At 46.3% G+C, this 14,734-nt stretch overlaps 1 protein-coding gene across 2 annotated transcripts in view; it reads right to left on the reverse strand.

Annotated features, from left to right (window-relative positions):
* Positions 1–10,374, reverse strand: part of SLC6A17 (solute carrier family 6 member 17) — a 61,916-nt gene extending 51,542 nt beyond the window's left edge. The window contains exons 1-2 of one of the 2 annotated variants that reach the window (XM_060201930.1): positions 10,028–10,374; positions 5,753–5,889 (exon numbers count right to left, since the gene is read on the reverse strand). The gene's annotated coding sequence lies outside the window, so the exon portion shown is untranslated. The remainder of the gene's footprint in view (positions 1–5,752; positions 5,890–10,027) is intronic. The other variant, XM_060201931.1, reaches the window with a different exon arrangement.
* Between the last annotated feature and the right edge of the window lie 4,360 nt (positions 10,375–14,734).

The raw sequence follows: 14,734 nt of genomic DNA on the forward strand, positions 1-14,734 counted from the left end.
AGAGCCCTGGCACAGCAACCCCACATCCCCAAACACATTCTCTATTGTATAGGAATATAAATGATGAGGGGACTTCTAAAGGCAGAATGTGGTGCAGCAACTATAACACCCTAAACATACAGGTGATACTTCTGGAAAGCCTACTACACTGGTCACTGTGATGGGCAGCCACTGTCCCCATTCTACAGGTGAGGAAAAAGATACTCAGAGGGGCTTGCTGGCTGTAGGACATTCTGATACCAGAACTTTCTTGAACTTGCCAGAAAAAGGTCAAGGGAAGATTTTTATCTAACAAGATCACTACCACCACCTTAGTAGCAGTGGTGCATAGGCCCTTATATGTCATGTTGTGATTTTAGGATGTGAGAATGTGCAAACACGCAAGCTGAAACTGATGAGAGAAGGGTTATGGACGCACAATCAGAGCACAAGTGTGAGTCCTACCAGGACTCAGTGCTAAAGCCCCTCTCAACCACAGTTCTGTGGCAGAGAGATCACAGATTGTGGACGCAGGGGGTTGTGTGGGCACAATGTAGACTTGCTGCCATTGACAAGCTCAAAGTCTTTGGGAAAGTCTACAACCTTTCTTTTCTTTTTCTTTCTTTCTATTTATTTATTTATTCCCTTTTGTTGCCCTTGTTGTTTTATCGCTGTAGTTATTATTGATGTCGTTGTTGTTGGATAGGACAGAGAGAAATGGAGAGAGCAGGGGAAGACAGAGAGGGAGAGATAAAGATAGACACCTGCAGACTTGCTTCACCGCTTGTGAAGTGACTCCCCTGTAGGTGGGGAGCCAGGGGCCCAAACTGGGATTCTTATGCTGGTCTTGCGCTTTGCACCACCTGCACTTAACCCGATGTGCTACCACCCTACTCCCTCTTTCTTTCTTTTTAAATCCACTGCTCCCAGTCCTTTCTATTTATTTACTTGATAGGACAGAGAAATTTGGAGGAGAGGGCAAGAGACAGAGAAGCACCTGCAGTACTTTCTTCGTTGCTACGAAGCATCCCCTCTGCAGGTGGGGATCAAAGGCTTGAACCCAGGTCCTTGCGTATGGTAATGTGTGCATTTCATTGGGTATGCCACTTCCTGCCCCCCCAACCTTTCTTGTTTTCACGTCTGGGCCGGAAAGATGAGGATGAGGGTCAACCTCCTGGGTCATCATAAAGATAAAATGAGATGGTATTGGGGGCATACCAAAAGCCCGTGTCACCTTCCTCCTTCATGACAGAATGCTGGGAAATAGGCTCAGACAGGTACAACTGCCCACCATGTGTAGGGTCCTAGAGCTGGTGTGGAGCTAGCATGCAGGCAGGTTCCTGAGGAGGTTGGGGCTGCTTGAAGTGCAGGTGCGCTGGGTCTACAGATCACCCTCCCCCTTTTCTCTTGGGATGGAGGAAGAATAGAGCCTAGAGATTCTGTAACCAGAAGTACTGAAATAAGCAGTTTAAACCATTCTTCTTTGTGCTTTTCCCTCCCTCCCTTCTTCCTTTCCTTTCCCTCCTTCAACCTTTACTAAGCAATAACTAGCTACTAGACCATGTTCTAGTTCAGTGAGTCCATGTTTAATGCCGTCAATAGGTTTCTTTGAAATGGCCACTTTAAATGAAATGGTGTATCATGACAGTCAGTCCTCAAATAACTTTGAAATTCTTTGCTCAGTGTTAGCTATGATTGTTTTGTTCTTATCAATGTTGTAGTAAAATGATAGTGAACAAAACAATGTCATTCAAGGACCTGATGTACAGCGGAAGACAGAGAAACAATGTTCCTGCTTTGTGAGACTTTCTTTTAGAGCAGAAGAACAAATAAAGCCAGAGAAATATATAACCCATAGTCTATATGAAGGCAGTGTATAAAGTGATATTAAGAAAAAACACACAATATACAGGATGAGGAGGTGAAGTGTGGCAGGGTCACTACAATATATAGTGGGGGTCAGAAAGCACACTGTTAGGAGAAAATGATTATGTGGCTATCCTGGGAAACAGAAAGTACAAAGGCTCTGAGGCAGTACCAGCATGCTTGGTGAGCACAAAGGCCAGAAAGATGGGCCACAGGCTTAGAGCATCCTGAGCAAAGGATGAGTGGCAGATACTGAGATAAGAGGATAGATAGAATCCACATTGGCTGGGGCTCTTAGGTCAAGGAAGGGGTTTGGGTTTCCTGTGGAGGCAAACAGGGAACTGGTGAAAGTTTTTGAGTGTGTGTGTGGGGGGGAGTGATTTTAAAGGGATTATTGTGGGGTCAGGAAAATATAATAGTGGCTATGCAAAAGGCTTTCATACCTGAGGCTCCAGGATCCTAGGTTCAATTCCTGGCACCACTATACACCAGAGATGATCAGTGCTCTGTTTAAAAGTAAAGTAAAATAAAAATAAAATAACCATTGTTAGTTCAAATGAAGAAACAGGAAAGGAAAGGTCAGAGATGACCAGGCTGTCAGATAAAGTTGAAGTTATTTTTTTTCTGGTGGGGGGGGGTGTTAATGGTTTACAGTACAGTTGTTGGCACATGGATACAATTTCACATCTTGCTATGATAAGTGCCTGCAAAACACACTCACCCCCCCCCCCAACCTAGGTCCTTTTCCATCATCATGTACCAGGACCTGCAAGTCCCCCTCTCCTGAGCACTCTTCCTGTCCTCCTTCACAGATTCCTTTGCTGTGGTGCAATATACGCACCCATACCAAGTTTTCCTTTGTGTATTCCCTTTCTGTTCTTGTTTTTTACATTCTGCCCATGAGTGAGATCATCCCATATTCATTCTTCTCATTCAGACTTATCTCACTTATGGCTTTAAGGAGAAAGGGAAATGGAGGTTCCAGAATGCTGAAGGGCACAAGAGACCCCAGACAGACAGAATGTCCAGGAAACTACCCTAGTTTGGAAAAAAGTCAGATACAAACATTAAGAGGAGGGATGAGAGAAGGACTCACTCCCTTCTTTCCTCAGTCATGGGAGCCTACAAAGGAGATAGATGGGGCTGCAGAGGATCTGTCCAAATCCTCCGACCTGGATTTTCTTAAAGCTACTATTTCCTCTTGTCTCAGAAAGAGAGGGGGGTGGGAGAACCCACGGTGTCCAATTACCTGAGTTGCTGGCAGACTGCTGAAGAGCACTTGAAGGAATAGCGATCAGAAACCCTAAATTACAGTCCCAACATGATGTCTTTTTCCTGAGGAAGGGCAGGCTGAGTCTCTTCCTTACCACTGCATGCTTTGTGGACTCAGGGTGAAAAAGCACTGCTCCAGGACAACTGAGATCACCACAAGAGGAGTGGACACATTTGAAGTTCTACTGTGCTGATATGCCTCACAGATCTTCCCAACAACTTGGGGTAACAAGCAAGTCTCATTCTACAGTCAAATAATCCAAGACTAAAAAGAAGGTGACTATCATGTATAAGGTTACCCAGTCAAGAAGTGGAGGAAAGGAGATTTAAATTATGGTGTCCCACAATAAATCAATCAATCAATAAATAAATAGAAATAGAAAAAATAAACAGCAGGCAGAGTACTGGTCTTGCAAGCCTAATGCGATCTCCTTTCACAAATTGAAGTCCATATTCTAACTGTAGAAAAGTGCTTTGCAATCTTTTGCGTGTTGTCACACATAAAGAAAGTACTGATGTGACATAGAGGACTCTACCACCCTAGCCCACTCAAGGTTACTCCCAGGGATGAAGGCCTCATTATCTCTGGGTCACATGGCACTAACTCATGCTTAGGAGATTCTACAATGTATCATGCTGCATTGCAAAATAATATACCTGAATCTCATTCAGCTAGTCAACAGTGGAACCAGTACACCCACTGTCATCCCCTGAGGTCAAAAGCCATCTCACTTAGCCAGGTCCTTCCCCAAAGTTAATGCCAATGTGCAACTTGGGGAGTTAGTGAAAAAGATTCCTTCCAATTGTTCTTTTTTTTTTTTTTTAATTTTTTATTTAAGAAAGGATTAGTGAACAAAAGCGAGTCTAGGCAACAGTACTAGGCAACAGATAGTCTCAGTGGTGTGCCAGGACCATGGATAGCACCCACCAGCTCAGCCAATGCTGAGCTGCTCAGCAGATCAAGAGGATGAATGGCTTTCCCTCCTTTAGATCCTCAGGAAAGGCAAGGCCTATACCCTCTCCGAATACTCACCTGGCAGAGCCTGCTAGAACCATCCAACCATGTGGAACACAGTTTTATCACATCTTGGAACACATCTTGGAACACAGTTTTATCAAAACTCATTATTAGGGTCAGCAAAATAGCTCATTTGGATAATGTGCTGCTTTGGCATGTACATGAGCCAGATTTGAGCCTGCTCCCCACCACACTGAGGAAGATTAGATACTGTGGTCTTCTACACACTCTGTGTGTCTCTCTTTCTCTCTCTGCCTCTGTCTAAAACTATATGTCACTATTAACTTGGAATGGGATTCAAAATAACCAAAGCCCAGGAGTCTTATAAATAAGGAGGAAAATGCAAACAGCAGGAATTTTAGGTGTAGAAGAATGAATCTCCTTTGTAAGTGAAAGAATAGGTGGAAAATTAGTGGTGCACAGCATCCAGCAGAAGTTTTAATTACACCAGTAATTACAAGTGATGGCATGTATTGAGAATCAACTTTTTAAAAATTTTTATTTATTTTCCCTTTTGTTGCCCTTGCTTTTATTGTTGTAGTTATTATTGTTGTTGTTGTTGTTGATGTCATTGTTGTTGGATAGGACAGAAAGAATTGGAGAGAGGAGAAGACAGAGGGGGGAGAGAAAGATAGACATCTGCAGACCTGCTTCACCACCTGTGAAGCAACCCCCCTGCAGGTGAGGAGCCGGAGGCTCAAAGGAGGATCCTTACACTGGTCCTTGAGCTTCACACCATGTACATTTAACCCACTGCGCTACTGCCCGACTCCCAGAGAATCAACTTCTTATGAAGTGAACTGAGTGTATACTCTGGAAGACAGAGGGGCAATTCAATGAGACAAATACAGCTTATAAGATGACCCCAAAACTAGGAATCTGGTGTTAGTTCTCCCATCCCCTGGGATAGAGAACTACAGTATTGCTTTACTATTTGTGAAGCTTCCACCCTGCAAGTAGGGATTGGGTGCTTGAACTGGGATCCTTGTACATGGTAACGTGCACTCAACAGGGTGTACCACAACCTAGTCTCTCTTTGTTTTATATATATATATGTTTAAATTTATTCAAGTGAACAATGTCTAAATTTTTCTTTTAATTACTCAGGGGAGGAAGTGAGGGAAGAATTTTCCAAGGATTCTATCACTACAAAATGGCTGCCTAGGGAGCAAAGGTTTCTGGGAAGATACTTTGTGGCCTCAAGTGGTGGGGGAAGACACATGGATATCATGTAAGGATATAATGTCAAGTAAGCATGTAATGTCATGTAAGGATGTCACGATTATATCCCAACTATCCACTCTCACTTACAAGAACTTCTTAACATAGTTTAAGAGTAGTTTGGAGATGGCAGGCAAGCTAGGACAGCATGGGCCCTGTTCCTTCAGGGATGGTGATTTCTTTGAGAGAAGAGGAGAAGCATCAGAGATTAGATGCCAAGCTTCCCAGAACAGCCATGGACACAAACGGCAGAGCTTCAAGGGTAAGGAGAATGGAGCAAGCAGCCTTCCTCAGAGCAGCCCATGCCAGCTGCCACTGTAAATAACCTTGTGTGTGAGCATCTTTCTCTGGGACCTGGAGCCTCAGCAGAAATCACTGCAAGTCCCTGGCACTTACTCTTCAGCAGAGAAATCTGACACACCAGCAACCAGTCATCCTTAATTCTGCAGAGGCATAAATTCTCAGGGCAGCATCCAGTCAGCTTTGACTCTCCCTCACTGCCCCAGGACCAATCCCTTGGATTTGGACAAACTCTATGGGAAAGAAATCCAGGTGGCAAAGGTGAGGAAGAGAAAAAACAGGCAAAATAGTAAAGATGGAGTCCTGGATCTTTTTCTGGAGCTATACCATATTCCCCACACCTTTGAAGTTTAGGTAGGTTTATTTAGATATGAATTCTCCATTGGTGAAGGCCCATTAATGCAAAGAACTAGACCTTCAAGTTTAAATGACCTTATTTGGATAAATACCTAGGTTGACTGCAAACATTTGTTAAAATTTTACCATAGGGTCAGGGAGATAGCATAATGGTTAAACAAAAGACTTTCATAATGGTTTTTTAAAAAAGTGAGAGGGAGTCGGGCAGTAGTGCAGCAGGTTAAGCGCAGGTGCACAAAGCACAAGGACCCGGCATAAGGATCCTGCTTCAAGACCCCAGCTCTCCACCTGCAGGGGAGTCACTTCACAAGTGGAGAAGCAGATCTGCAGGTGTCTATCCTTCTCTCCCCCTCTCTGTCTTCCCCTCCTCTCTCCATTTCTCTCTGTCATGTCCAACAATGACAACATCAAAAACAACAATAATAACTACAATTAAAAACAGCAACAAGGGCAACAAAAGGGAATAAATAAATAATTTAAAAAAGTAAGGCTCTCAAAAAAAAAAAAAAAAAGTAAGGCTCTGAGGTCTCAGGTTCAATCCCTGGCACCACCATAAGCCAGAGCTGAGCAGTGCTCTGGTGTCTCTCTCTCTTTCTCTATCTCTCTCTCCCTCCCTCCCTCCCTGTATCTTTCTCTCTGTATTTCTCTCCCATTAAAATAAAATAAATAGAATATTTTCTAAAACTTATGATAGAGACTTACCACAAGGAGGTTAAAAGCATGACATTTGGAATCTGACAGACCTGAATTCAAATTCTCAGCAGCCACTCACATCCTGGGTGACCTTGAGCAAATTATTTAACCTTGCTGAACCTCAATTCCCACATCTATCAACTACAGATAGCAGTATCTGGCCTCTGGGATTGTAGTGAAGATTAAAAGAGATGATGTATGAATAAAACACTTAGCACAATGCAGAGGCCTCAGTACAGACTGTGTGCTGTGCACAGTGTGAACTTCCCTAAAGCTCCGCAAAGCAATCAACATAGGCATGAGTCGGGGGTATCAAAGCCACTGTGCTTCTGACCCCTGAAAGGCTGAGATGCTAGTGAAGGAGGAGGGCAGGAAATAGCTTTGTAGAGGCTGAGTGATAGAGATTTTTCCCATCCTGGGACTCCAGATGTTCAGCTGTGAGGATGCCTTGCAGCCCAGCCTGGGAGCAAGTGATAACTCAAACCTGGCTTTGGGAGAGAACAGCCAAATCCTTCTTCCCTTTAAACTCATCTGCTGCTTATCTTAGCAGCTTTACAGGGATTAGTGATGAATTGTCTGCTGCAGCAAACCCTACAGGAACAGGGAGTGAGGATACAAAGGCCTAGATCCTGCTTGCTAGGAACCTCTCATCTCCATTTTCACCATCCTTGAAGTTTGCTCCATAGCAAGTGGGGAAGGCATGAATCCCATGGCAAAAGTCCCACAGACATGAAAACACACACACACACACAAACACACACACACACACAATGTGTCCTATAGCAGAGTGAATCCCTTGGGTCAGCATGGCTTGTTTTAGCTGCACTGGGGATCCCCTTGCTTCTCCTCTCACTCTTGAGGTCTGCACATCTAGATTCAGTTTCACATCAACATACATTCCAGAAAGGATGGGCAGGGGTGGGTGGGGAATGAAGCAAGCAAGCCTCTGGGAGCAAGCAAGATTTCCAGGGAAGTCAGCCTTGCCTCTTCTTGACAGTTGTCTTGCTGATCTACCATTGCCAGATGGCCAAGACAAGGAAGGAAGGAGGATGGCTAGACCTGACTCAATGACAGAAACCCCAAAGCTGACCCAGTAGCTACCGCCACTTGGGACCAGGATACAGTCATGAGTAATCGCAGGGAGTCAAGAACTATGTTTGGGTTTTAGCCTGGAGCCACTGCAGACAGCCCAGGCACCCCACTGATCCAACACAGCCCCACCCACCCAGAGCCCTGATCTTCCTCAAGCTTCCCTACTCAGGGTCTCCTGGAGAATAACAGCAGGTGAAAGCAGGTCAGTAATGTAGCCTTCTTACCTGTATAGGAAGCCCTTTCACTCTCATGTGTTTTCACAGCCTCCTCATACCAAGGAACAAGAGAGGGCAAGAAGAGAGTCAGTCCCCGTGAAAGCACATAAGGAGAGGGGGAGTGAAGTCACATTTCATGAGCATCTGTTGTGTTTCCAGCACTGGGCTCAAAAGAGGTCTGCAGAAAAGGTGTCCTAGACATCCCTGTTTTACAATTGAGGAGGCAGAGGTTCTGGAAGTGGCAAGATTTCCCCAAGGTCACCCTTCTGGCATATGTCATTGCTCAGGTTCAATTCTGACCACAACCACAGGGCCTCTCCCCAGGCCTCTCCAGCCCCAAGCCAACCTGACCCCTGTAGGTCAGAGCTCCAGCACCACTGCCCAGGAGCCAGGCATTCTGAGTTCTTTTCAGTACACTCTGAGAATCACATCTGTGGACCATCTCTGATCAGAGGGCCTCCAAATGCTTAGGGCCTGAACCATTCTGCTCACAAGTCTAAGAGTTCCTTTCAATTCACGAACACCTGACACAGGACTCTGCCTCTGCGCGTGACTCAGGCCAAACAAATTCACTCCCATCCGATTGGAGTTGGTGGGCACAATTTGCCTTCTGCACTGAGTCACCCTCCCAGCTAAGCTGCAGGGATGTGCTGAAACTCACCACCTACTTAGTCACAGCTGCTCTACCAGAGAAAAAGCAGGGGGCTCTGGAGCCTCTACTGGTCCTCAGGGATGGACCACAACCACGGACAATCAGGTGTGACCTCTAAGCCCTCCTTGACCAGGCAATGGGTTCACCTGGCCTAAACATTGCATAAGGCAAGCTCACCACAAACACAAGAGGACAGCTAAGTTTGACAACCTCTAACCTTGTTCTCCAGACACTAAACATTATGACCAATTTGTTTTTAAAGTTTGGACTGGAAAAAAAAAATATATATATATATATATGTTTTTGGAGCCATTGTAAGGTTCTCTTAATTTTTGAAGTTTTGTTGACAAGGATTGTGTTCTCCATACTGCTCACTTGCCTACCACAAACCAATCTGCCTTAAAGTCACAGTAAATTGCCCAAAGGTAGATCTGTTTAACAGTCTCCTTAAACTGAGAACATATTGCCCAAAGAAGAAAAGAGAAATGAGATTGAATGTGTGTGTGTGTGTGTGTGTGTGTGTGTGTGTAATAGTTATTGTTGTTGTTAAATACTCTCTCCTTGGCATAGACCGGATCCTGTAAGTTGAGTGCCCCAGGAGTTCTGAGCACTTGGGAGGCCAGGGGCTGTTTGGGATTTAAAAGGAAACAAGCTTCCTACCAAGACAGCCGCGCCCCAGGGGTACGGCCCTCCGGGAGTACGACGTGCGCTCAGGTAGCAGCGTGGCGAGGCCCCTCTCCGGGATCGCGCCCCCTCCAGATCCGCACCCACTCACGTCCCCCCGCACCGCCATTGCGCCCCAGTCACGTTTCCCTCGATGGAGGATGGGCTCCCTGCTAGCTCTGGATTCCGCGAGGACCCGACCTCAGGACTGGGAGCGTTCTACTTCTCCCGCCAATGTTACTGTCAAGGTCAGGGATCTGCACTGAGCGGTCGGGGACGGAGCGCGCAGGAGCCTGCCTCCCCAAGGAACTGCTCCCGAGCTTGGCTCCAGGCGGCGAGACGCCCAGCCTCCTCCCCGGCCCTCCGTGGGCGCTTGCTGCTGCAGTTCTGCCCGATTATCTCTGGAGTTTGGGGGCTTCTTTTGGCCTGGTCCCCGGATGCTGAAGGCGGGCTCCAGCCCCGGCGTGCAGCGCGGGGTACCCTCGATGCGCCCCGGGAGCGCGGGCCTCAGGGCTGCGTCGCCAGGCAACAGCGGCGGGAGAGGCGGGAGGAGCCCAGGGGCCGCGCCAGGCCCGAAGGAGACCCCGACAGCTCCTCGACCCCGGGTCCCCAGGCCTCCCCGGTTGGGTCGGGGCCGGAACAACTGAAGTTGTGGTGGCTGGCGCGGTCACGGCTGGCGGGGCGCGGCCCGCAACTCACCTGTCCCGAGTGGGCGGTGGCACGGGCTCCACCCCGGAGCAGCTGCGGTCCCCGACGGTCCCGGGCTGCCGCCCCTCCTGCTGGCCACCCGAGGCTGGGAGGGACCCCGGGGCTGTGCGTCCGCGCGCCTCTGCTCCTGCCGGATCCCCCGCCCCGACCCTGCTCCGGTTCCCGCCTGTGGCGCCTCAGGCCTCGGGGGAGCGGCCGAGGCACCCAGGTCCCGCCGCGGAGGGAGCGCGTGCAGCGGCGGGCGCCGGGCCGAGTCAGCCCTCACTGCGCCCTGGCCGCGCCAGCTCTGCAGAGCGGAACGGAGCTGGGCGGAGCGCAGCGCGCACTGTTCCCTCGCTTTCCGAAAGGCCACCCTGGCGGCGGGGCGCCGTGACGCAGGCCTGACTCACGCCGGGCCGCGAGCGAGGCTCTGACGGCCGACGCAGGCAGAGGGGGGTGGGCCAGGTGACAGAGGAGCCGGCATCCCAGCACCCTCTGGAGGCTCCTGGCCAAGGGACTAGACCCTGGAGCATCATCACCAAGATTATTGACCTGGAAGAGTAATGGCACCCCCATGGCGAGGACCCTCCGGAGGCTCCCGCCCCATTTCCTCACCTTCCTGACCCATTTCTATTGGCCCTCCTTCAGAAACTTAGCCCCACCCAAAGTGGTTCTTACCCCAGTCTTTGTAAACTCCCCTCTCTTGGAGTGCCTTTCCTACTCCACTGCCTTCCATCCTTCCATCCTGGAAGGCCATCTCTTTCTTGTGGACGGGACTTCAATACATTCTCCATCTGTTGAGCTAATGTCTATACCAGAACTGCAGACACTGGGACGATCACTGGGAGAGAGGTCGGGAGGAAAAGTGGTGTTCATCCAAGTAGCTATAATCCAAAGCAAGAGGGCTAAGGAACCCTACAAGATGAGTGAAGTGCAAGGCAGAGGAGAGGGAAGCTGACAGGACTTTGGTCAAACCTGATGGAGGAAGAAAGGCAGGATCCTGTTATCAAAGTATGGACAGAACTTCAACAGAGAGAGGGGCCAAGGATGATTCTTGTGAAGGGGATAATGTGCCAAGAGACTGGAGAGGGTGTGTGTAGGGGGAGATTTGAACTGGAGGAGACGTGGGTGACAGGAGATGAAGTTAAAGAGATGGAGCCGCCCTTCGTGGTCTTCGTGGGCTGTTTGAGGAGTCTCTAATGAATCGCTTTTATTCTAAAAAGTCTTTAGCATCTGTGACAGGTATTTTGGAAAGGTGGAAGGTGGAGGTAGTCTCAGTTATCCAAGTAAAAAGAGAGGGTATGGGGGTCAGGCGGTAGCACAGCGGGTTAAACACAAATGATAGTGAAGTGCAACAACTGGAGTAAGGATCTCATAAGGTTCCAAGTTTGAGCCCCCAGCTCCTCACCTGTAGGAGGATCGCTTCACAATGGTAAAGCTGGTCTACAGGTGTCTTTCTCTCCCAATGTCTTCCTCTCCTCTCTCAATTTCCCTCTGTCCAATCCAACAACCAACAGCAATGGCAACAATAACAACAACAGGGGCAAAAAAAAAAAAAAAAAGGGGGAAGGAATGACCTCCAGAAGCAGTAGATTCATAGTGCAGAAACTGAGCCCCAGCGATAACCCTGGAGGCAAAAATAAATAAATAAATAACTAAATAAAATAGGAGACAGGAGAGTGACCCAGGAGGTATCACAGTGGTTAAAGTGCTGGACTTACAGTCATAAAATTCCAAGTTTAATCCCTGGCATTATGTATACTAAGGTGTTCTGAATTTTTCTCATTGAACTCTCTATCTCTCTTTTTTTTTTAAATCTAATTTTTTTTAATTTTATTTATTCCCTTTTGTTGCCCTTGTTGTTTTATTGTTGTAGCTATTATTGTTGTTGTCGTTGTTGGATAGGACAGAGAGAAATGGAGAGAGGAGGGGAAGACAGAGAGGAGGAGAGAAAGATAGACACCTGCAGACCTGCTTCACCGCCTGTGAAGCGACTCCCCTGCAGGTGGGGAGCCGGGGTTCGAACCGGGATCCTTATGCCGGTCCTTGTGCTTTGCACCATCTATCTCTCTTTCATAAGTAAACAAGTCTTTAAAGAGAGAGAGAGAAAGAAAAAGGAATGAGGGAAGAAGGCGTTAAGACTGTCCCCATGAACTCTGAAACTTATGGGATTTTACCCTTGCATCTAACAAGTTAACTTGCCCGTGGTTTGTGGGGTGCTGGTGAAGACCCAAGACTACTGGATTCAGAGGCAAAGGACTTTATTACTCAAAGCATAGCAGGCAGCTCGAGCTTCACACTCAAATCAGTTTTCTCTAACTTCCAAATTCCATAGACGGACATGAGACTGGGCCCACGTGCTGTACATATTGAAGAAATTCAAGCTTGGGAAACTTCAATAAATTATAATGGACTGCATGTAAGAAAAAAAACTGTGCCCCCACACCTATGGACATCTAATCTTTGACAAAGGGGCTCAGACTATTACATGGGGAAACCAGAGTCTCTTCAACAAATGGTGTTGGAAACAATGGGTTGAAACATGCAGAAGAATGAAACTGAATCACTGTATTTCACCAAATACAAAAGTAAATTCCAAGTGGATCAAGGACTTGGATGTTAGACCACAAACTATCAGATACTTAGAAGAAAATATTGGCAGAACTCTTTTCCGCATAAATTTTAAAGACATCTTCAATGAAATGAATCCAATTACAAAGAAGACTAAGGCAAGTATAAACCTATGGGACTACATCAAATTAAAAAGCTTCTTCACAGCAAAAGAAACCATTACCCAAACCATGAGACCCCTCACAGAATGGGAGAAGATCTTTACATGCCATACATCAGATAAGAGTTTAATAACCAACATATATAAAGAGCTTGCCAAACTCAACAACAAGACAACAAATAACCCCATCCAAAAATGGGGGGAGGACATGGACAGAATATTCACCACAGAAGAGATCCAAAAGACTGAGAAACACATGAAAAAATACTCCAAGTCTCTGATTGTCAGAGAAATGCAAATAAAGACAACAAGAAGATACCACTTCACTCCTGTGAGAATGTCATACATCAGAAAAGGTAACAGCAGCAAATGCTGGAGAGGTTGTGGGGTCAAAGGAACCCTCCTGCACTGCTGGTGGGAATGTCAATTGGTCCAATCTCTGTGGAGAACAGTCTGGAGAACTCTCAGAAGGCTATAAATGGACCTACCCTATGATCCTGCAATTCCTCTCCTGGGGATATATCCTAAGGAACCCAACACATCCATCCAAAAAGATCTGTGTACACATATGTTCTTGGCAGCACAATTTGTAATAGCCAAAACCTGGAAGCAACCCAGGTGTCCAACAACAGATGAGTAGATGAGCAAGTTGTGGTATATATACACAATGGAATACTACTCAGCTGTAAAAAATGGTGACTTCACCGTTTTCAGCCAATCTTGGATGGACCTTGAAGAAATCATGTTGAGTGAAATAAGTCAGAAACAGAAGGATGAATATGGGATGATCTCACTCTCAGGCAGAAGTTGAAAAACAAGATCAGAAAAGAAAACACAAGTAGAACCTGAAATGGAATTGGCGTATTGCACCAAAGTAAAAGACTCTGGGGTGGGTGGGTGGGTGGGGAAAATACAGGTCCAAGAAGGATTCAGAGGACCTAGTGGGGGTTGTATTGTTATATGGGAAACTGGGGAATGTTATGCATGTACAAACTATTATATTTACTGTTGAATGTAAAACATTAATTCCCCAATAAAGAAATAAATTTAAAAAAAGAAAGAAAAAAACTGTGATGCTTCCTGCTTTACCACCCCCACCCCCCAACACACAGAACAGCTGTTCTTTTCACTCAGGCTTACTTTCCTGAAAAGGCACTGTAATAATGCTTCAAATTTCACGTCTCCATTTAAGTATAAGGAACAGTGCACCCAAATGTCCTCAGTAGTAAGGTGGAAGAGCTGGTCACTGCTTTCCCAAGACAGAGAAACAACTCAAACTGCAGCTCACCTGGTTGTGTCTGTATTCATGTGTTTTTCAAATACAATGATATGACTTCTCCTTTGTTATGAGTGGCACTATTATCTGAGCTTTTCCAGTGTGGGTGATTCTTCTTAAATGATTTCAAAGTTCTCTGACAATGTTGTCTTTAAGAAAAGAAATACAGGGGCTAGGGAGACAGTATAATGGTAATGGAAAAACCTTCATGCTTGAGGCACCAAACTCCCAGGTTCAATCCCCAGCACCACCATTAAGTCAGAGCTGAGCAGTGTTCTGATATCTCTCTCTCTCAGAAAATAAATAAAATATTAAAGAAAAATATATATATCACCTTCCTGAACCTTGTTTCTGTGACTATTTTAAAAAGAAAATGTTGTGATTATTTGTAAACCCAGGCCACACAAAGATAGTAGCTTCCATTCTCTCTTTAAGGTGTTTGCTCTTAGACTCTACCTACCATTCTGCAAGGAAGCACAAGTATGGAGAGGATGGAGTTGGAAGATAACTCACCTGGTAGAGTACATACCATACCATACCTGAGTTTGAGCCTCCAACCACCATATGTGAACACCAAGCAATGGAGAAGTTTCATGAATAGTGCTATAGTGTTTCTCCTCTATCTAGAGGGGGAAAAAAACAACAACAGAGGCCACTAGGAGCAGTGGAATCATATAGGCACAAAACTCCAATAAAGCAATAAAGTCTTGGC

The sequence above is a fragment of the Erinaceus europaeus genome, chromosome 11 (assembly GCF_950295315.1).
Source record: "Erinaceus europaeus chromosome 11, mEriEur2.1, whole genome shotgun sequence".
Taxonomy (NCBI): domain Eukaryota; kingdom Metazoa; phylum Chordata; class Mammalia; order Eulipotyphla; family Erinaceidae; genus Erinaceus; species Erinaceus europaeus.